The following is a 22,837-nucleotide window of genomic DNA, read 5'->3' as shown; positions in this document are numbered from 1 at the left end:
GAACTGTTGTTCAAATGTGCCAGTGACATATTTCAAAAGGGTCCTTACTAGAGGTTTTTGTTTGTACAATCTCCCATTTCAGACCCGAAGTTTCTGTTCTGTAACAGTGCAACTGTTTTTAGCTTTTAAAAGACTTTTTAAAAAACATGGTAGCTTGTACCATTGACAGTCAGGTGATAAACAGGTACTAGAGAAACAGCTAAACAGGAAGTTCTGTATGTTGTTCTTCGTATGAAAGGTATGTTGTTTCATTAATGCATTGAAGCTCCTGGAGGCTTCCGACGTGTAAATTGATGTTAGAGTATTTCATGCAAGGACAGATTATCTGTTTGGAAGAACAAGATATCTCTTGATTCTTAATGCAGAAATCTAGGTAATTGTCTTTCATTGTCTTCCATGGTGCTCAGAGTTGCTGTAAAGTCTTTATACTCCAAGACAAACTCAGTGTCAGCCGTGGCTTGTCAATAAACAAAGAAACAAAGTACAAAGAGACTGCTGCCAGTTCCTGTTAAATTGTAGGAGTTCAGCATAATGATTAATGTCCAGGAAATTGTGCAAATATTTCTGGATTGCTTGTGTATATTTCAGTGTGTTATATTTTAGATGATTGTCTTAATGTGTCATGCACTGGGTTTAAATGAAGTCCAGCATTTCTGGCTTTACAGGAATACATTATTAAAGGGCAGGGCAGGGACATAGATAATACTTTATTAATCCCGTAGGGAAATTGATGTGTTACAGCAGTCCAGCCCAAGACAAGCAAAACAGACATCAGAATAGTTATAAAACAAAAGACAACAAAATAAATAAATACATAGGTGTGTGCAAAATGTGCTGATCATAGTCTCTGTAAAAACAATAAAATATGTGCAAAATGTGCATAGGTTTATACAGACTGATTGTCCAAAAAGTACAATGGAGTAAACATGCTGTCCATAGAGGAGCAAATGAAGAGCTAACAGTCCTAGCCTTGGGCAGCGTTATAAGTCCCATGAAGGGGATGAGAGGTGTTGTTCATGATGGCTGTGAGCTTGGTCAACATTCTCCTCTCAGCCACCACCTCCAGGGGGTCAAGGCTCATCCCCAACACAGAGCCAGCCATCTTGATAAGTTTATTGAGCCTATTTGCATCTTTTGTCATGATGCTGCTGCCCCAGCACACAACAGCGTAGAAGATGGCCGCCGCCACCACTGATTCATAAAATATATGTAGCAGAGTTCCACACACACCAAAGGACCTGAGTCTCCTGAGAAAATAGAGTTGGCTCTGACCTTTCTTGTACAGGACGTCAGTGTTACCAGACCACTCCAGCTTATCATCCAGGTGTACCCCTAAGTACTTGTAGGAATATACGCCCTCTATGTCCTCACCCTGGATGGAAACAGGGTTCAGCGGAGACATATTCCTTTGAAAGTCGAAGATAATTTCTTTGGTCTTGCTGGTGTTAAGCTGGAGATGGTTAAGATGACACCACTCCACAAAGTTGGTAATCAAGCTCCTATATTCCTCCCCCTTCCCCTCTCTAATACACCCCACAATTGCAGAGTCATCCGAAAACTTCTGCAGATGACATGTCTCAGAGTTGTACCTGAAGTCAGAGGTGTAAAAGGTGAACAGGAATAGAGCAAGGACAGTCCCCTGTGGAGCCCCAGTACTGCTAACAATCTGTTCGGACACACAGCTCTGTAGCCGTACATACTGTGGCCTGCAGGTCAGATAGTCTATAATCCAGGACACCAGGGGAGTGTCCACCTGCGCCGCCCTTATCTTATCTCTCAGTAAAGGTGGATGGGTGGTGTTAAAGGCACTGGAGAAGTCAAAGAACATAACTCTCACAATGCTCCCCGTCTTCTCCAGGTGAGTTAGCTCTGTGTAGCAGATAAATGACTGCATCCTCCACTCCCAGGTGTGACCGGTAGGCGAACTGCAGGGGGTCCAGTGCTGTACTCACCAGGGTTCTGAGGTGGTCCAGTACAAGCCTTTCCAGAGTTTTCATTAGGTGTGATGTCAGTGCCACTGGTCTGTAGTCATTCAAGACTTTAGGGTGCCCCTTTTTGGGTACTGGCACCAGGCGAGATGTCTTCCAGAGCATCGGAACCTTTTCTAATATCAGGCTGAGGTTGAAGATGTACTGCAGCACTGCACCCAGTTGGTCCGCACAGATCTTTACACCCTGGAGCTGACACTGTCAGGACCCGCTGCCTTCCCTGCATGGAGTCTCCTCAACTCCCTTCTGACCTGGTCAGCTGTGATGGATGGGCCGAGGAGGGCAGGGGAAGATGGAGTAGGAGTAGGAGGGATCACATGATGGGGTGATTGAGGACATGAAGAGGGTGACATATCTATGTTTAGCAGCACTATTTTGACCAAAGAGAGAAAGCTGCAGACAGGCCACATTAGTCTGAATTAACACGTGCTTCTCACTACCTTAACAGCTTCGGAAGTAATATCAAGAAGTCATCTGTCTTAAGCCATCTGTTGCACATTGCTGTAGTTATCTGAAATACACAGAAAATATGTCTGTTTCAACTTCTGGTCATTTTTCTAAAAACTGTCATCTGATGAAGTATATATACTGAGATCAATGCAACAGAAAATACATAAGAGACCCAGTTACAGATCCAGCTGTATAGCCCATGGATTGCAGGATGCCATCTAGACTGTTGTAAGTTTTTTATCAGCCATCTGTAGCTGCAGAGCTATATGTGCTTTCACGCATGGCAGCCCCTGCTTTGTCAGGGTTCATGGTTAGCCAGAGCCACTTCATCATGTCTCGCAGGAGAGCACTGCTGCTCGGGCTGGGGTGCCTGTGGGCTGTCAGTTGTCCATCAGTAGCTTCGTTCTGCTGTTTTCACTGGGGTGTGAAAGTGAATGAGGAAACGGCCAGCTGCTCTCTTGACCCTGGGGACCAGAGCTATTGACTTAGACAGTGATCTGTGGGCTTCAGGACCAGACCAGCATGTCAGTAGGTGGCTTTGATGAGCCCTTTCCAGTTGGTTGGGCAGTAGTAATGAATTTGACTTTTCAGGACATCTCTACACTAAGTTACAACAACTTCTCTTATGCTGCTTTGTAGTTTTTTTTGTTGATGGTGGACACCCCTCTTCTTCTGAGCATTTAAAATCCCGTGCGCTGCTGGGCTTTCCTCGGCAATGAAATTGGTGTTCTGGAGGGCTTGTGTTTCCTGTAGCGGACTGTCAGTGACGGCGCGTGGGCCCCGTGTGATCTTTGCCCCTCTGCCGTGCTGGCGCGGAGCAGTGACGGCCTGGCGCTCGAGCCGGTGAGCGGGGGCCGAGCCCGTCGGGCGGGGCTGTCAAACAGGAAGAGCTGCCCTGCGCCGCCGCTGCACCGCAGGTGTTGCAGAGATCTGCAGAGCCTTGTCTGCAAAGTGCTTTTCCTGTGGAAATGAGTAAATCTAAGTATGGTTGATGCTATCTCCTTGTTGAACTTTAAATAACACATGTTTCTATTTATGATTTATCTCTTTAGAAAAAAATGTACATACAACCTACAGTGGTGTGTAGTGTGAAAGATCTAGCAGATTATAGGTTTTCCCATTAAATTAGCTGAAAGACCCCCCTTTGCTTTTCTTAACTTCTTTTGCAAGACTGGTAAAAGTCCAGTTTTGACTTGACATTGTAATGAAGCGTCTTGATTTTCTGTTTGTTTTGCCCACGACCTCCTGTCTTTAAGCTAAGCTTCATAAGGTTAATGGCTTGTTTGAATTATTTTGTCAGTGAGCTCTAGAAGTGTTTATGAAGACCACAGACAATTTTTATTATTTTCCTTTGCAGATAAGGCTGATACTGTGCAATACCGTTTGTTTGCAAGAAAATGTTTTCCAGGATAAAAAAAGTCTTCTTTTAATTAATCTTTGCAGAAAGTGGATTTGGACGTGTAGGTCCAGTGTTATTCTAATTGACTTTTTCAATGTGAGAAGAGCCTGCTGGGTGTAAACTGCTTTGAATAACCTCATTGTCTTCTTACGCTGATGCATTTTTTACAGTGTCTGTTAATGAAGGCAGATCCCCGCTTCAAGTAATGAAGAGCCCGTAGGGTTTTAGATGTTGCTACTGCAGATTGAACTGGAAATTGGAAGCAATCTTGCATGTAAAACAGAATTGAGTGAGACAGGGGCAGTCTTTCACTTAAAAATTCATGCTTTTCATTCACATAGTTAACAGCAGTGCTTAGATCAGGATCCATGTCCTACATTAAAACTGATAAATATTCATGAAGTAGTAAGAAAATGCTGGGCCAGATTTGCACTTTAACTCATTGCTTATCAAATACAAACTCCAGACTCCAGGTCATGAGGCTTTGCTGAGCAAGCAGTTCTGAAATTGATTCCTGAATAAGAATGCAAGAGAGGCTACAATCGAGGGAGACTGATTAAGTGTGATGAGACCTGGTCCAGAAGTGTCACTGTAATGTGGAGATGCTCAGATCAGTGACTTGACAGAGTACAGATTTGCAGCTGACAGACAGGAGTAAGGATTGCTAATCCTGTGCAGATTAGCTAGACCTTGTTGGGGCGTGTGGATGTGGGGAATGAGGCTACCCGGGAAGGGCCAAGAACTATGTACTTCACCAGAGCAATTAAGGCTTTATGTCCCTAATAGTACATGATAAAAGCAGTGATTTTTCTTTGACAACCAAAAAACAGGAAAACAGGTGTTCAAATTCTCCTGCCATTCTGAAATAGTGCCCACCTCCTGGCAAAATAAATGTAAAATACGGCTAGTCAGTGCTCGCTGGACCACGCAGGTAGAAGGCACCAGAGAGAGTAAGTAGCAGGTTTGGACGTAACACTATACTCTGCCACAAGCAGCTATTTGACACTAACTGAGGTGTCAGCTCATGTGGAGTTACAGGTACATCACTGGCAGCAAGCAGTGAAATGTCACCATCGTTTGGGGCACGTTCATCGCAGTGCAGCTCTGAGTCAGGTCTGATTTTTGTTCTCTATGTCTGTTTCATATTTTGTGCTCTCTCTTTTATATTACAGCCTGTCTAATATGACCAGCAACTGCATTGGTCTTGCCAAAAAGATAGCGTGCTTGAAGAGGTGAAAATGGATAGCCAGTCCCTCTCTTTGTCATTTTATTTCTTACAGTTGCCAGGCAAGGTGACAGCAGGGAGTTTTTGTATGTGTATGGCTACATATATGGCTGTCTACCGTTTGTGTTTCTATAAGTCTTGTTTGCGAGACTGACCATGTGATGTGAGTGTAGTGTGAGAGCATGTGTATGTTAGTTGTGAGTGTTTGCGTTTGTGTTGTTTCTGTGTGAGAGTGTTAGACTGGAGATAAGGGTGTTGTCTCCAGCAGCCCTCCAAAACACTTGTCTGCAGGAGGAAGCAGGAAACCACCAAGTGTGAAGGATTGGTTGACGCCAAGAAATGCCAAGAGCTTGACGCGTTGATAGATTTCATTAACCTTGCTGTTCGGGGATTCATGTCTTGGAAACTGACAAGGGCTGGAATTCAATATACAGTACTGAAATGTCAGTTTCGACAGGAAAGGCTAATGCTAATATTCTTCCTGGTCACATACACTATTGATCACGTGCATTAAGAGATTACAAACGTGTGTGTATATACAGCTTGCAAAAGTGAACCCTAAGTACACATACTGGTATATAAAAATAGTCTCTTGAATTATGAAACTCCAACATACAGAAATAGTTTACCCACCCTTTGCCAGTAAAGAAAAACACAAACGTATTTGAGGGGCGTTTTGTTTCAATATATAGTGTCAAAGGATTGCACTGCTACCTATCTATAGGTAGGCTTTCAGGGCTTCTGCAAAACGTTTTCCACCAGCACTGTAAACATTTGCATGGTAAGACGCACTTGGCTATGGAGAAACAGTCACTTGAGCTTTGTCACTGATTTCTACAGGTTCATTCAGGCTTCCAGAAAATTAAAAACCACAATATTTCAAAATGTTTCCCTGTTAGTGCCCATAAATATTTAAACATTTATCTAAAACATTTATGCATTTATTATATTCTTTGCAATTTTATAGTGTTTTTCATCCCTGAGGATCCCAGAGTGCTTTGCTTATAGTGGGGGCCCAGTGGGTGACCCCCAGCAGCCTCGGTACACAGCACACCAGTCAGAGGAGTGAGAAATTACTCCTCTCCTTGAATTAAGGGGGAGCTTTGGGAAGGCTAGATTGAGTAATCAGTAACCAGCACATTGGTTTCAGGACTTTGGTTTTAATATTTCAGTCGGTTACTCATTGACTTCATTCCCAGCGCTCACCATGATTCTTACTGTTGGACACTTTGGGGAAAAGAATAATGATTTGATGTTGTAGTAATTGTAGTCTAATTAAAAAGAGAATAAGCTCCTAAATGTCAGTGTATGATGCGGTGAGACTTCATGCACATTAGAGCCTATTCCTTGCCTACAGTATTCCGGTCTCTTTCACTTCCTACTGTTGCATCTTGATGCTGGGAAGGACGTTCAGGCTTGATGAAGTGTGGACAGGATGTCAAGATGTCATCACTTGTGTTTTTCTTGATCGCCCAGCCTAAATAAAGCAGTTTTTATAGTACTTTTTCAATATGCTAGTCCTTCTTAAAATGGTGTCATTTTAGCACAGGAAAAAAGTGGGTGAGGTGAGGAGGCCGTTCACCAGAGTGTGGGCACTGTAGCTGTAAAAATGTCCTTTAGCTCCTGGACTGTGTCTCCTGCCATGCTGTAGAAATGCCCTGTAGTCTGAATGCTTCCCAAATATCCATTCATCCAGTCAGGGAAACTGGATAAACCCTGGAAATGACTTTATAACACCATTCAGGAGCAGAAAAGCAGTAAAGCAACATCCATCCATTGTCATAAAGCAGCTTACTGCCGGTAAGAACTGTGGCGACTTGGCACCTTTCCCAGTAGCATGGCAGGGCCTTGCACACACAGGGACAGTTTAAAGACATCAATTAGCCCAGCCAGCATGTCTGTGGACTGTGTGAGGAAGCCAGAGCACCTGTCCAATACCCACTTGGGCACAGGAAGAAACACTAACTCCACAATGAATGAGGCCACTGTTGCTCCAGACCCCAGAGCCATGATGCAGGGTTCTGACTACCACATAGTTCACTGTATTCCCCTGTACTGTGAGCTGTGTGGTTCAGATTGCTCAGGAAGTATTTGGAGTCTCTCTTTCGCCTCCAGATACAATATACAGCCCAGGGCTTTGTTTGCAGACTTTGCAGTCTTTGAGAAAGATGCTCACTGCCTGGAAACCCTTCATAAAATCATGAGCATAAAATCTGATTTGTCTGGCTTTAAATTTAAGACTGCTGCCCTCTGTGGAATCTTAAGTGAGGAATCTTTTAAGTAAGGATTTTTTGGGGTATAAATGTACTCATTAATTAAGCTTGTGTATGAACCATGGCTTAGTGAGGCTGGCAGTAAGAATACTCCGCAAAAGCCAAACGTTTGTGGATGATTTCTGAGCATCGGATTCAGCGATATACTACTGGATGTTGTTTGCAAAGGAACACAGATGTTGAGGAAATATTTTGAGGTTCACGCTGTTCTCTCTGCTTCCAGTTTGAAGGGAAGTGTGAAGTTAAGGATTTATTCTGCCTTCCCACGGCGGTGAGCTGGAGAGGCCAGCGTGTAGTGGTGTACGTCTCCTCCTCCTTAAATTCCCTGCCAGAAGCATGGTATAATGAGGGGGGCAGACTCAGGGTATGGACACCAGGGAGTAAGGATAGTAGGGTAATGGAGAACCCTACTACTGTATTGTTTGCTTGATTGACTTTTGTGATTTTTTCAGGTCCTGCTCAAAATGTCAGTGTTTCCTGTTGTTGGTTGTGCTGCAGCAGTGTGCAGCTCTCCAGTGTCTGGACAGGATGTCAGACAGTGCTAGCTCAGTGCCGGCTCAGGGATTCGGACCCCGTGACTGGCACACGTTTCACAGCGTCCTGAGCCCTTTTCATGCTGCCCTTATGGACGCCAGCTGGAAAACATTGTTTGTGTTTGCCTTGCAGAGCCTCACCGCAGGTCTGATTCACAGCTGTAAACACAAATTATGCATCAGGGATCATAGATCTTAAACATCCAACCTACGGCAAAATATTGTATTCTGTCATGCATAATAATATAGAAATGTGAAAATGCATCTTTCAACCATTCCTCTTCAGGCACACACCATGGCAGTGCTCTGCTCACAGGCCTTTATCACCCAGTATGATCTCTGGGCCCACTGTCAGGTAATCCATCATCAATAGGCGAAGAGAGAGCTCTGCATTGGCAAACATTACTGACTGTGTGCAGTAATGTTCTTCTTGTTCCATTTTCATACTGATTAACCTCTAAGTACCAGTCATGCAGCAGAACCTAATTTTAAACACACTAACCAACGTGTAAATCTTCTCTAAAATGAGGCATTACCCAAACACCATTCTTCTTGCTCTGAGCAGGACATTGCAGAGACTGAGGCCCGTGACATCAGCGGATTGGGGCTGTGGTGCGGATTGACATACTTGCATGGTTGTAAGGAATCAGGAGAAAGTCTCATCCTGGCAACAAAGGATATTCAAAAGGGAAATTGATACTTAGTGTTTAGCATTTTGTTTTAAGGGGAGAACCTTTAACAACCATTACTGAAGGCACCCTCATTTTTGATGAGGAGTGAAAATGCCTTCACGAGTCACCTGGCCAATAGCTTGCCTGTTTTGTGGAATTAGGCTGTCTTGTTCTGTATGGGAAGCTATTCCATTGCTGATTTACCTTTCCAACTGCAGGCACGCATTTACTGTGCTGCTTCGAGTGGAGCAATCAGCATCAAGCATCCTGCTCAAGGTTGCATCAGCAGTATCCTCACTGGTGGCCTGAGCACGCACACCTTCAGTCTTGCGTCCAGATCTCTGCCACTCCACGCTGTCGCCAACTGTCTTGTTGGCAACCACGAATCGAGAGTGTGTGAACTGTGCATCCCGTCTCGGCTCCCTGGCACTGCCCAGGGTTCTGGAAGCTGAGGAGCACCTGCTCGCTGTGCTCGGCACTCCTCTCACTCGGTCTTATTTCAGAACGAGCTGTGAGCTGGCTGGCTCTGGCTTCATCTCAGTGACAGTGGAGCAGATAGCTCTAATGGCAGTGTCTGTGTGGTATTAATTATTTAGTGCATTACTGTACAGAGCAGCTGCCTCAGGAGCTTTTATTTATTTATGTTGCCTGTCAGAGCTAAGCCTCGCCACGAGTTTCTGGCAGCCAGCTCTGCCCAGGGCTGTACTGAAGGCTCCAGCAGCCTCATTCACAGGTCTTTAACCCCGGTCATCTGCATTCACTGGCACTGTCTGCCTACCGCTGGATTTTACTGTGTTGTTTCTCAAATGCATTTCATCTGGGGTATATCCTCTCCTATACACTATGAATCGGGAAACACTCCATTATCAGTTTTCCAGCACTGCCAGCTTCATAGATTTGGGCTACCTCTGTCCTCTCACTTTCTGGGTCACTTCATATCTTCTGGTTTTTGTTGTAGGTAATTTGTTAAAAAGGCTAATCAATGCCTCAGTCAAACTGTTCTCAGAATTATTTTTTAATAGTTCCCCACAGTCTCTCATGGGTTTTTAATACACTTTGTTGGATTGCATGTTTGCGGATACATTAATCAAACCGAGCACTCTTTTCAGTTTACCCCCGGTCTGGTCCATACATTGCTATTGCCCTGTAGCCGCTAATCATGTCACAGTGGGAGTCTTACTGTATCAAACACACCGACGGTTTATTATTTCTTCATGGGCCTAATTATTTCAGCTCCAAGAAAGTGGTTATTGGAAAAGTGCAACTTAATGAAAGTTCAGAAAGCCTGTGACAGGAATGCTATTTGATCCCTCTCGGTTTCTTGTCAGTCACACAAATGGTTGAATTATCCGTAGGAAGCATGTGCTGATGTGGAGTGAAAACTAGAATAGCTTTCCTGCTGGTGAGACAGTGACCTCAGCTCCTCCGCTCTCGGTTCCAGGGCTGAAGCACTCCACCCTCCGCTCTCTGAAACCAAAGCCACTCCTTCCCTTCTGCAGCCACTGAAACACTGTTACTGGGTGATCTGTTTTATGGTGAAGCCTTTTTCATGAGTAGCACATGGCAGTTATCACCCTGATATTTCATGTGATCTTGCCCAAGTTGAGATTATTATTACTCCGGTTAATAAGACATGGCTGATCTTTGAAGCACGGGTGCCACAGGACTTTTGTAGACCCTGTGGAACCCCTACAGACAACGTTGATGGAAAGAGTCTTGATCTTATGTTCCCACATTGCTCCAAAGTTACAAATTGTCATGACACTTGTGGAAGACTACAGGGGAAGACTGCAGTCAAAATACAGTCTAGAATGAACATGGCTGCCCCTAGGCAGCACAGTACTAGGTTCCCTAATGAAAGAGTTTTTGTGACTGTTCAATCAGTTTTTTTTTAGGTTCATGCAATCTGTTTCTTTCTCTCTTCTTCCTTTCATTTCTGCTCATACATCTTGTTTTTTCAAGATCTCCAATGGGATTGTGTTCCACTGTGACTCTCACTCCATACTGCACAGTGGATTGAAACAGCCTGTTGTGGAAGTGAATGTTTTTACAGCAGTTTTTTCTTCCCCCCTAGCCTGCTGCAGTCCCATGTGTTCATTGCGTCCGGCAGGCATGTGTATGCCACTGCATGTGGCTGCCCAGTGTGACTGTAGCAGTACATGCAATGTAGTCGTGGCAATAAAGTTATGATGTAGTTTCCACTTGTGACTTCTGGATTGTGTTTCACTGACCATTCTGAAGACGTCCTCTGGGTGGACTTTGTCAGTGCCTTTGAGAATTGTGTGTAATTTTATTGGTTCCCCTTGAAATCTTCTCTGCTCAAGACTGGACATTTTCAGCTCCTTCAGTCTGACCATGTAGGACATTCCCTGAAGCCCAGAAAGTATAAGGTTCCTCTTCTCTGGACAGATTCTGGAGCAGCAATAACTTTTCGATTCAGGTTGAACAAATTCTACGCAATATTCTAAAAGAATATTTACTGAACTGTAGGTAAAAGCAGTTACCTTTGGAATTGCTAAGATTTTAATATTTAAAATTTAATATTTATATAATTTAAATATGTACTGTGTTTTGTCTATGATTTGTTGTCACAAATATTTTTCTGATAATTACCTTCTGCTTCATACAGGTATATGCTATATCTATTGTAACAGTTCTGTGTACCTGACCATCAGACCCACCTTTACAAGTTCATCTAGAAGTTACAATAGGAACATAACGTTTCCCAACCTTGCAACCCTGCAGTTCTCCTCTGGCATGATGCCAGTCTTTCCCTTGGGTTGGTTTTGCCCTGCCTATGTAACTGCCCCCTGTTTGCTACCCTGTTCATAGCAGCACCAAGCTCAGTGCCAAAGTAAGTGCCAAACCCAGACTGGTGAGAAAAAGAGAACTGTAGTTTAATACGTTTTTATTAGTACACGTTTCATTATGGATGCGATGAGATAGAAGAGTGTTCTAATTGGCCAGTACAATTACAATAATCTTGAAGGTACAAATAATTACAAATTAAACTTAATTAAAATGATGTATGGTATTGTGTACCATCTGTGTCAATGTTTCCAATGTATTGCACAGCTGTAGTAAGCATATATTTTACACTTGTAGGCCAGGGGTTAATAGCGCACCTTTGTTTCTGGGACACACCTAGACAGGCCTCATGAGAAGGAGGAACCGGCCTGCAGCCCCCATCCCTTGGAAGTGAGCGACTCGACCTTGATCTGAGAATCCCCGAAGCTCTGCAGCGTGTCAGCAGGCCGATTTACAGGGCTCGTTCTGAAGGAGTGGCAAAATCTAGATAATGGCCCTGGATTGGGATTGCTCTGAGCCTGTCTGGTCATGCTGTGCTGTGGATGAAATATCTCGCTGTCTGGATGGAGCGATAAAAAGCATTCTGAGACGTGAAAGAAAATGCGGATATACCTGTTTGTTGTGCAAAATCTGGCGGTGCTTGTGTACGCTTGGATGGGAGGAGTGCTACCTCCAGAGTGATTTGACGGGACTTCGGGTCACAGCAGAAGAGAGGTTAAGCAGAGGTCCTGACTTACTGGGTCATTGTGGCGCCTGTGGCACAGTTTGTAAGAGGGAGGTTATCAGCTCAGTCTGGCCTCCCTGCCGTTCCCCCTTCACCCGGTGCAGCAGCTCCTCGCTCCCCCCCCGGGCTGCTGGCACAGAGCGGCTGCCGCGAGTCACTCAGGTTAGGTGTCACTTCAGCGGAAGACAGTCTGCACATGAAGCATGTAGACCAACTATATGTGAAATGCTTTTTGGATCCTTTGGAGTAAAAAGCGCTATAGAAATCTAATAGCTCATTTTTCTTTTCATTAGTTGTGTTGGAGGAGAGTATTCCTACCTTCCTGGTAATTTAATGCCCATGTGTCTTATGTTTGTCAGGTGTGACTGCTGCTGCTTCCTCTATAATTTGTATCTGTCACAATTCCCTTAATCTATAACATTAGTCCAAATAAATCAAAGCATGATGTACACTGAGCTGAAAAAAACTGCATGGAGGCTAAAACCTCGTGTTACATACGAAAGAGGATGTGAACTTGCAAGAAGTCTTGATCTGAAACAAGGAACCTTTAATCCGTTGACGTCTCGTTGCGCTGGGCAGTTCCAGCCATTGGATTTTGTGAACTCTTTTAGAATCACTTCTGGCAGACAAGTCACTCTGCAGACAGCAGCAGCACAGAGCTCTGGAGCGGAAGGTGCAGATGGTGCCTGTTGGTTGAGTTACAAAGAGACTTAGACGTCGCTGGCACACATGATATGATAGGATATTAAAAAGCTGTATTTACGGTAAAAGGAACTGAGTGAGCAAACAGTATTTTTTGCAGAAAAAGAGGCTGGTGTCTTATTCGTATTCCATATCTGGATTAAGGGGAGTTTCTTTATTTTTGCTAACTGGTTTAAGAAATTTTACTTTAAATGTTCACATGAAGGACCATGTATTTTAGTGTTTGCTGTGTTAGAGTTACAGGAAAGCAAATATATTTGCTTCCTTCTGGTTAGTGAGAAGAGGTGTGTGCTGCCTACTTGCAAGATGGGTTTAAGCACTATTCTGCAAAGGAGCTCCTCATTAATACAACGGGACACAAGGGAGTTCCTGCATGGTTCGGCCGGGGAAGGTTGAGCTTGCACTGTGCACTTCTGACATCGCTGGCCTGACTCTGGCTAGCCGGGCGCTGCTGGGGATGGCGAGTCCCACCTCCTGGAGCTGGCCTGACCAGCGAGCTGTCTCGGGTGGAATGAGCACTGTGGCTCGGCCTGTGGGAAAGAGGGAATACACTCGTGTGTGAGCACTGTGGTTTTCTTCTCATGAAAAACATTCCTGTTCAGCATTTTCCCGATAGTTGAGGCATGAACACAGCCAGCTGCAGTGAGAGAGGCCTGCAGGTCCTTAAATGTTGCTCTGGGGTTCTTTGTAACTTCCTGGATGACTTTCATTTTTGCCTGTGGGAAGATCTTGGCAGGATGATCAGTCCTGGAGAGAGTCACCATGGTCTTTAGAATTTTCTTTTTGTAGACTAATCTGTCTGACGGTGGAGCCCCATATTTTTAGAAATGTTTTGTTATCCTTTGCAGGCTGATGAGCATCTGCTACTCTTTTCTCAGGTCCTCTGAAAACTGTCCTGATTGTAGCACAATGCATTTCCGTTAAGGCCATACTCACTAAACGTCTGACTGTTATATAGGACATAGCTGTACGAACTCAGCCTTGTTTACTTTTCACCAAATATATAACCACCTGATTTAAATGATCACTTTCATTGGGCTAAGTAATATTCTTATTTCACATATGCTGCTTCTTAATTATTCTTTTTTTTACATGATACACTGTTGCATCTAAAAAAAGTCTTAAATATAAACCCTTTTGGTTATTTAAGAAAAGAGTGGTTTTGATTAAGCAAATATATAATGTAAGAAATAATAAACTTTGTTATATAACGTCTTTAAAAGTAGCTTCTCAAAGCACTTTAGCACTTTACTGCAAGGAAAGCAAAAAAACAAATTTCATGCAACTAATTGTTATCAAGTATTGAACTTGAAAAGAAAAAAACTGAAATCAGATAAGAGTTTGTGCAATAAAAAACAAGGGTTTTGAGTGTGGTAGAAGATACAAAGGGGCAGATGTAGTAAACAATTAAGTAAAAGCCTATCTGAAGAAGAAATTATGTTCTGGACGATCATCTTACTCGGCACTATAAGATCTCAGAGGATCTTATGTAAGAATTGTGCAGGATGCTACTGAACATCCTACTGAAGTTCTGTGGGCTCTCATGTTAGAGTTCACAATGACCTGCAACCTGAGAAGGTCTTGTTTGGTTACTGCTGCAAGAAAGTACAGGCTTACAAGATAGCCACTGTTGGTTGAAAATAAATATCTGATAATCACTCATGAAGATGAGGTACTCTAAGCCAGAAAGTATAATGTTTAACTCAGCTATGGAGTTCATTTTTCTAAATTACTTCCATGTGTTATTTAAGGACCCTGTTAAGTTAGTTTTCAATCCTGAGCAGTTTTCAAATGGGGTTCCACAAATACTTCCCTAAATACTTAAACTTAAAATTAAATTCCTTATCAAAATTCTAAGCATATAACACTCTTACAGGATGCCAAAAAGAAGACTCTTTCTCACAGAACCTGTTGCTCGGATCCCCTTCATTTGTGGAATATTGACCAGGACCATAAAGGATCTTAGTTCTTGCAGGATGTTGCAGAACCATGTGCAGGCTTTCCCCCAGCACTGCAGTGTGTTCTGCCTCAGGTTGTATAACTTGTCTATGCACAGTTAAAGAGTTGCATTTTCTTTCTGAAACAGCTCCCTTGTGGGGAGGACACAAGGGAGGACTGAACAGTAATTGCAGAATTTCACTCGGTTCAGAGGGAAGTGCTTTCTGAGTGACGTAGACGTTACAGCTGGAAGGGACCACAGCAGCTCCCAGAGAGACATTGAGCAAAACCACAATTAAAAAGGCGTGCTGGAAATGAAACAGTTATTTTTTTAAAGTGCAGGTTCTGCACCGAAAGAAACCAGAACGCTAGTGTGGGAGAATCGCATTGAGATACTGGTTGTGTTTATGCTAAATAAGGAATCGAACGGACCTTTGGATGTTGCTGGCAGGTCTGGCCTATTCATTTCCAGACCAAAGGAAAGAGGAGTCCCGCTCCTGGGTTCACAGTCATCCTGGCCCAGAGATGAATCTTAAATACCGCAGGATTTGCTTTTGGTGTTTTCATGATTTGTGTTGAACATGGCCGCAAGTCGAAATTTTTAGTGCAGGTTATTATTGTGATAATGTTATTAATCCTTGCCTGCTCAGGTTGTGCAAATGGGCACATTAAATGTTAGATTATTGTATATTTGCATATAACCCAATCATGGAACTGGTTTACTGTTTTTTTTGTGTTTTTTTTCTGCACCCTTAAGGAACATTAGTGGACTGAACCTTCATGTGCAGCTCAGCTGAAGGTTATTGGCTCAGTGCATACAGTGTGTCATACGAAAATACAGGACGTCTGTAAAAGAAGTCAATCTGAAAGCTGAGGCTCTATTGGAAAAAGACGATGTTGTTCGTGATTTGAATGTTGTCTAATTGGGAAGTAAGATTACAAATGAAAATAAATTAAGAGGCATTCGTGAGGTCGACAATAAAGAAAAAGCATTGCAGAATTATTTCCTTCTTGCACTACTTCACCTTAACTAAAGGTGCAGCTCCAGCCAGAGTGGTCAGGGATGGCGCACAAGGACATTACCACAGTTATGATCGAGAGGAGCCACTCGGCCCATCTGACCCATTTGGTAGAGTCAGTCGTTAATTGATCCAATGGTCTCATCCAGACGGCTTCAACTGCATGGCTAGGTAGCTTGTTCCACTCTCCCGCAACGCTTTGTGTGAAGTATCTCCTGGGCTCAGCTGGAAGACAATCCAGTGGACACAGGAGTGCTGCAGGAGCAGACTGAGAGCCAGTGGCCTGGGCGATCACTGCGCCATGCTGCAGGACGTCCCAGACTGGCCAGCAGGAGTGTTCTGTGTTTAACTGGTGCTGCTTTCTGCATGTCTCCCGACTGACACTGTGCGTTTCCCCTTCCAGACTGTGGAGTGAGCAGCGGCAGTGCGCCTGGCGCGGACTCGTGGGTGTGGCTCCTGTCTTTCCAGGTCAGCTCCGGAGTGAGGCAAGATCAGTTTCCATATCCGGTTAAACATCACACATAGCGCTTCAAATTCACAAAATAAAAACCAGTTTCTAGGATCATTCTTTATTACTTTATTTAGGATGTTTGATTTCATGTTAATAAAAATGGATTCAAATCTTACTGGACTTTCTAAAACAGTAACTTAATGCATTGTACTAAGTAGATTGGTTTAACAAACATGGAGGCTACAGCTTTAAGGATCCAGAGGATCATTAAAGCAGGAATGCAGGATAGCAAGTAAAAAAGTGTGGCACAGGATTGCATTGAATTCGAGTGCTTGTGATGTGATCTGGTCTGCTGCTGCTGGTGGTGTCATGTACAGCAGTGCTGGGCACCGGGTTCGAAGGCAGAGATCTTGCCCAGAGGATCTGTGCTGAGGGAGAGGAGTGAGGCATGTAGCCATGAGCCTAGAGGAGGTATAGAGAGAGGAGAAGGGAAGGGGCTTGAAGATGGAGAGAGCAGTAGGCAAGGATGAGGGACGTTAGCTGGACAATGTGTTTAACATTATGTTGAAGACCTTGTTTTGCTTACTGTTACTGTATCGCTGGTGACTGTAATGTACAACCAATTTCTTTGTTTTGTTTGCATATGCAAGTCAGGGTTGACTACATGCAGAAGTGCTTGTAAACTTTCTACAGCTAGAGCTGCAGATACTGGGGCTCAGCTCTCCTGGCAGAGCCTGACTCGGCCCTTGTCTGCCAAACTCACGGTTACTGTGCTGTATCATCAGCTCTCCATTGTGTTTATTGTATTATTGTATTATTCAAGACAAAGCATTTCTTTACAGTCAACATTTCTCTACAGTCGTTTTGTTATAGGAATTGTATTAATGATTATAAGAAAAGTGCTGTGCTCTAAATAACTACTACTGAACTGCAGGTTTTAGACAAACGCTATGTGTGTTTATATGATCAGAAGATCTGGTCTCTGATGATTCTTTTAAGTGACAAGCCACTAAATTCTGGTCTTAGGAACTCTTTACAGTAATAGGCACATGTAGACTATATTTACATCTTTCACAAGGCTTTTGATGAAGTTCCTCAAAGGTCAATTCTTGAATTGCAGGCAGCAGACATTTTAAGTTGTTGGATGAATTTGGTTAGATCAGTGGATAAAAGACAATCCGTGGAATACTCAAACTGGGGAGCTATAGTTAGTAGATTACCAACAAGAATCTACTGTATATTAGGCCCTCTGCTCTCCCTAATTTATGTCAGTGATCTGCACTCTGGTGTCATTGGCAACGTAGTGATCTTTCAGATCTTTCAATTTACCAAAATTGGAGGATTAGAAAACATGCTGTAAATTTAAAAGGGAATTTAAAAAATATTTAGACGAAATTCAAGACTGGACAAGATTCTGGCAAATAAGGCTTAATTTAAAGAATACATATTCCTTCCGTTTATTAAATGCTTTCAAAGGATTTCAAAGCATCCCCCCTACAGAAGATGGCCCTCTCCCCCGAACGTGGCGCCAGCTACACAGTGGATCAGCTGGGGGCCGGAGGGATGTAGACATCAGCTCAGTGTTACATGAAGGTCCCAAGACTAACTCTTCTTCTTCTTTTTCACAGCCTCAGTCCCAGACTGTCCTGGGGTCAGCTGCTTTGGTTGCTCTTCTCCACTTGTCTCTGTCAAGCACATCTTCCTCACTCACTTCACATACCTCCATATCTTTTCTCACACAATCTATCCATCTCTTTCTAGGCCTGCCTCTTCCTCTGTTACCTTCCACCTCAAATTCCATTACCCTCTTTGTTACTTCCTCAACGTCCGTCCTCATGATATGTCCATACCACCGTAACCTTCGCATCTTCTCAACTACATCCACCACCCTACATCGTCTACGGATTTCTTCATTTCTGATCTTATCCTTCATTGAAATCTGCAGAATCCATCTCAACATCCTCATTTCAGTTCTTCTCATCAAGTTCTCTTCCCTCTTTCCAACTGCCAAGCATTCAGCTCCATATAGTAGTACAGGTCTAATCACAGTCTTGTACATTTTGCACTTGAACTTTCTAGGAATTTTCCTGTCACAGATTATTCCAGTTATTTCTCTCCACTTGTTCCATCCAGCTTTCACTCTTTGTTTTACTGCCTCCAGTGTTTCTCCTCACTTTACCAGTTTTGGTCCCAAGACTAACTACAGCATATAAAATAGAAAATACTGAGCTTGAAGAAGCTACTTGGGTAAAAAGACTTTGATCTTAAATTTATGTAAGAAAGTATTTTTTCTAGACAATGTATCAAGGTGCATTAAAATACAAACAGAACATTTGTATATATATAGTTCAAATTAAACCAAGGGTGTAGTGATAATCTTATATAAAACACTATTTAGACCTTATTTAGAATATTGGCTACAATTTTGGTTGCAACGTTACGAAAAATATTGCTGGTCTGGAGAATTTAAAATGACACGATTAATAATTTCAGATTAAAGGCAATTTCAAAATAGGTGTGTTGGAATATTTTGCAATGAAGGAATTTGCCAAGTTCCTGATCTTTCTTTGGCATCATCCCTGATACAGCTGTAGGAAGTATATTACTCTAATGGTGTTTTCCAGAAGGAGTTAAAAAGACAACTACCAGGGTGAATCCTGAAACTGAAGACCAGCTGCCAAAAATTATAATGAGTTATTAACATTCTGTGAACAAAAAATAGGGAAACTGATGCACCTACTACAGTTAGAGGATTGGAATTTCTCTTAACCATGTTATCAGGTTTCATTGATTGATTTTAAACAAATGTATACCTTTTTGTAATTAAAATTGCCGTTATTTCCACTTTGTTACATCTGAATAATGTGACATCTAATACAGTATGTACAGTAAACATGACGCAATCACCCTTTTAACAACTCTTAATACAAGCAGAAACGTGCAGCTCTCTTTCTGATGTCTGTTCAGATAGTGTTCTGCACACACTGGCTGCATCGTTCACACACAGCTATGTGCTGAAACACAAAGGCACAGCAGATGGAGGGTCCTGACCTCCTGTGCTACCTGTCTTGTCACAAGGACTCTGTCGTTAGAGCTCTGCAGTGGTGCAGTGTTAGAACGTCCTAGTCCATGGACACGTGGGGCGTCCTCTGGTCCTGGAGTACGAAACCTTGCCTGAAATTTTCCGAGGTAAAAATAAATGAGTGCTCAAACTTAAGTGGTACAAGAGGATTGAAAGGAGACGTGCTTCTAAGCACACAAAAAAACGACTGTGAGGCAGATGGCAAAGACTGTAGAAGTGCTTAATGAGTTTGAGAAGAATCATGCAGAGCTCCAGGGCTTCCCCTCACAGGGAGAGGGACAGATGTTCTGCTGAGTGCTTTAGGCACACAGAAGCAGAGGACGTTGTCGTACATGCGAGTTGTTTTAGGACCAAATATGTACTTCAGATAACAATGGAAGGTAGTACCTGCGGAGGCAGCGTAATGAATGACCCCCCCCCGTCGATTAATATCGAAACAGAGGACAACCACTAACCTCAACTGACCCGAATGAGGTCATGTACTGGAACTGGTTTTATGGAGTTGTTTTGAATTTCGGCAGCCTATTTCTCTGCAGCCCAGGTGCTGTGAGCATTGTGCTCAGTCCCACTGGAAGGGAGGTGGCTCCTGGCGCAGGCCCACGCCGCTGGCTCAGGGACGTCCTGAGGGCCTGGTGGTGGCGCTGCTGTGTGCTCTTGTACTGGGGGGCTTTCCTGAGGGTCCGGGGGTAACAGCATCCCAGAGGATGACAACACCCACTTCAAATTGTATGTGGAGTCATGTATTCAAACAGCAGTAAAAGACTGAAGGGAAGGAAGCAAACACCTGCATACAGACATTCATGAAGCCATGCGGTCTAACCCCATTGCCAGCATACAAAGTTTTGAGAGGATAAACTGCAGTCACCCACCTCTCCAGTTGTTCATGTACTGATTTACATCTCCTTTTATAGTCTTAAGTACAAAATAAAAATACATAAATATTAGTAGTAGCATTTGAAAAGAAGAAACCAGTTATGCAGTAAATTAAATTAAGTATACACAGTGATAAAGCTTTTTCAAAGTTTGGTTTCAGGTAACAGGGTATGCTTGGTAATGTCTCAGCAGGGAATGGAGAAGGACAGAGGACAGCAGTATTCTAACCTTGTAAAACCATATGGAGTGTAGATGTCTGAGTACAGACTGGACACCTTGTTTTAGATGTTTACAGGCTGAAGTTTGGCGCTAGATGACTGACCCAGATGCACCCTTTCAGTCTGTCTGCAGCAGCAGCCTCCGCGTTGTGTCAGGCAGGAACTTGGCAGTTAGTCCTGTGGAGCTTGACACCCTGCAGCAGTAGCCTACAAAATAAGCACACATGAGACACAAGCAGTTAGATGTGCCGCAGAAGATACAAGGTCATTAGCAAACGGAGTTGACACAGACGCTAATTAAATAAAAGCCTTTCTGAAAGGAAAAGCTCTCTGATATCCTTAGGGAAAGACTTCCGGAGCCTGGGGTGCAGCAGGTGAATGCCCTGTCACACATAGAATGTAAACAAGCTTGGGGGATATGTAGAAGACCAGAGTCAGATTTGTGAGATGAGGAATAGAGAGATTCTAAGTCAGATCGGTACTGAGGTGCCCAGCCATGTAGCACCTTATAGCGGAGGATTTTGAAGTCAACACAAGCTGATAGCAAGCCAGTGCAAGGACTGCAAGACTGGAATAATGTGATCACTTGCACGCGACCTGGTCAGGATTCTGGCTGCAGAGTGTAGTGGAATTTGTTCGGTGTGGATTTAGACACTCCTGCGAACAGGGCATGGCAGTAATCGGTTTTAGAAAAGACGAATGTGGTGATCTGCTTTTTTGGCAGTGAAAGACTCCATCTTAGTCTGTTAATATTTCTGAGATAGAAAAATTATGTTTTTACAGTATTCTGCACATGAGGGTCAAAATCAGTTATCACCCAGAAGTTCTTCAGTTTTGATTGAATGTATTTTAATTTAGTTACAAAATGTTTTATTTCAGTCAATAAATATCTGTTCAGGGAATCATACGTGGAATTACACAAAGTGTCCTTGGGCCTTGACTGATTATAAAGCCCTCAGCGGCCTGCACAGGTGGACTTACCCGGCCTGTTCCACCCCTCTTCGGGTGTCTCTCTCCGAACGTAGTGCATCGCAGACACCTGCAAGTCAGCTTACTGGACTCCCCGTTGACTGGGACAGGAAAGAATTACTTAGGCCATCCGATGTTAATTGAATTGGATAAAAAGTGACCTTTACCGCCTGGATAGCAGAGGAAGTGATTGTGAAGGGGGCTCTGAGTTTTTTCTAGCTGCTGCACGAGAGCTGAATGCTCCTGAGACACACAGTGCAGCTCTGTGTGATTCTTGGGCAGCGGACTGTGAGGAGCAGAGATGCTTGATAGCTGTGTGCTACACCTCTCTTGACCTGTTCAGTGCTGGACAGGGTCCCTCATAACGCTCTAGCAGTTCACAAGTGCAGTACACTAATTGCTCAGCGAATCGGGGCTATTCTTGAACAAACAGCATTAGAAATCTCTCAGAATCAAATTTTGTTTCGAAGACGGGCAGTAAGGTTTTGTTCACTGACAGTGCTTCAGTAATGTGTATCCATTCTGAGAAGTGTAAGAGTGAGCTATGTTAATAATAAATATCCATGACATCAGTGACATTGGTTGCATCTTCGTGTTCTAAATACACTCAGTTTCCTTGAAATTATGTGTGTATCTTTGTTCTGCAGCAGTGCAAACTGAATGTTTCCATTGATTACAGGCATTTCCTTTTCATGGAAATCCTTTAACCTACAGTGGAAAAAGGTCAACTAGCTAGTAGAGAAATTAGTAATTTGGTTTAAGTCCTTTTGAAATAAAGACTTGTACTGTCCATGTTGTGCTTAAGCTCACCCTGGATATAGAGAGTCAGCTGGACGCTTCAAAAACAATGTATTATGAAGCCGCAGCTGTTTAGTGGAGTTTATCATTCTTAATCAAAGTCTATCACACTTGCATAAGGTCAGCTCTCTGGATCCTGCTGTTCAGTGCTGTGTTTTGTCTTTGGGCTGCAAAGAACTGTTTTTCTCCAAACCAATAGTGACAGATGAGTCTGTAGCATCCAAAGTGATGTATTAACAGAATGTAGGCCCACTCCTCCAGCAGCTGTGGCCGAGGTTAGATCTCCAGCAGCCTGGAGGACTAGTTCTGGTCCAGACTTCAGAATTTACCAAGATGTGAAAAATGGAAATATCCCCAGGCGCAAAGTGTATTACAGAAATGTTTGTTCTGTAATGATACAATTTGTGGAGCTACTCCAACTGTACATCAGATTTGGTGTCTTTCGAATGGCCATGCCCAGTGTTTACAAAACATTGACATCCTGGTTAAAGAGGCAGTTTCGAAATGCCTGAAGGACTGTGTGAAGGAATCCTTCTCCAAGCGGAGGAAGAGGTGAGAATGTGGGAGAAATGAAGAGAAATCCTGTGTTTGGGAAGACTGGTCTTGGCACAGACCTTCTGCTTCTCCTGTCACTTTCAAGATCGTGTCTCAGAGCGCAGGGTGTAACTGGAGATGGTTTCCTTGTTCCCAACAGCACTTCTCTGTCAGCGCAGAGC

General features: G+C 43.4%; 1 protein-coding gene across 4 annotated transcripts in view; it reads left to right on the top strand.

Annotated features, from left to right (window-relative positions):
- csk (C-terminal Src kinase) overlaps positions 1-22,837 on the top strand; it is a 78,247-nt gene that overhangs the window by 16,762 nt on the left and 38,648 nt on the right. For 2 of the 4 annotated variants that reach the window (XM_015343728.2, XM_069190695.1), the window contains exon 2: positions 16,134-16,215. The exons of 1 other annotated variant lie outside the window; for it this stretch is intronic. The gene's annotated coding sequence lies outside the window, so the exon portion shown is untranslated. The remainder of the gene's footprint in view (positions 1-16,133; positions 16,216-22,837) is intronic. One more of the 4 variants, XM_015343729.2, reaches the window with a different exon arrangement.

This window comes from Lepisosteus oculatus, chromosome 5 (assembly GCF_040954835.1).
Source record: "Lepisosteus oculatus isolate fLepOcu1 chromosome 5, fLepOcu1.hap2, whole genome shotgun sequence".
In the NCBI taxonomy this organism is placed as follows: Eukaryota; Metazoa; Chordata; class Actinopteri; order Semionotiformes; family Lepisosteidae; genus Lepisosteus; species Lepisosteus oculatus.
The sequence above is the reverse complement of the archived record's forward strand: the minus strand, read 5'-3'. Positions and strand labels throughout refer to the sequence as shown.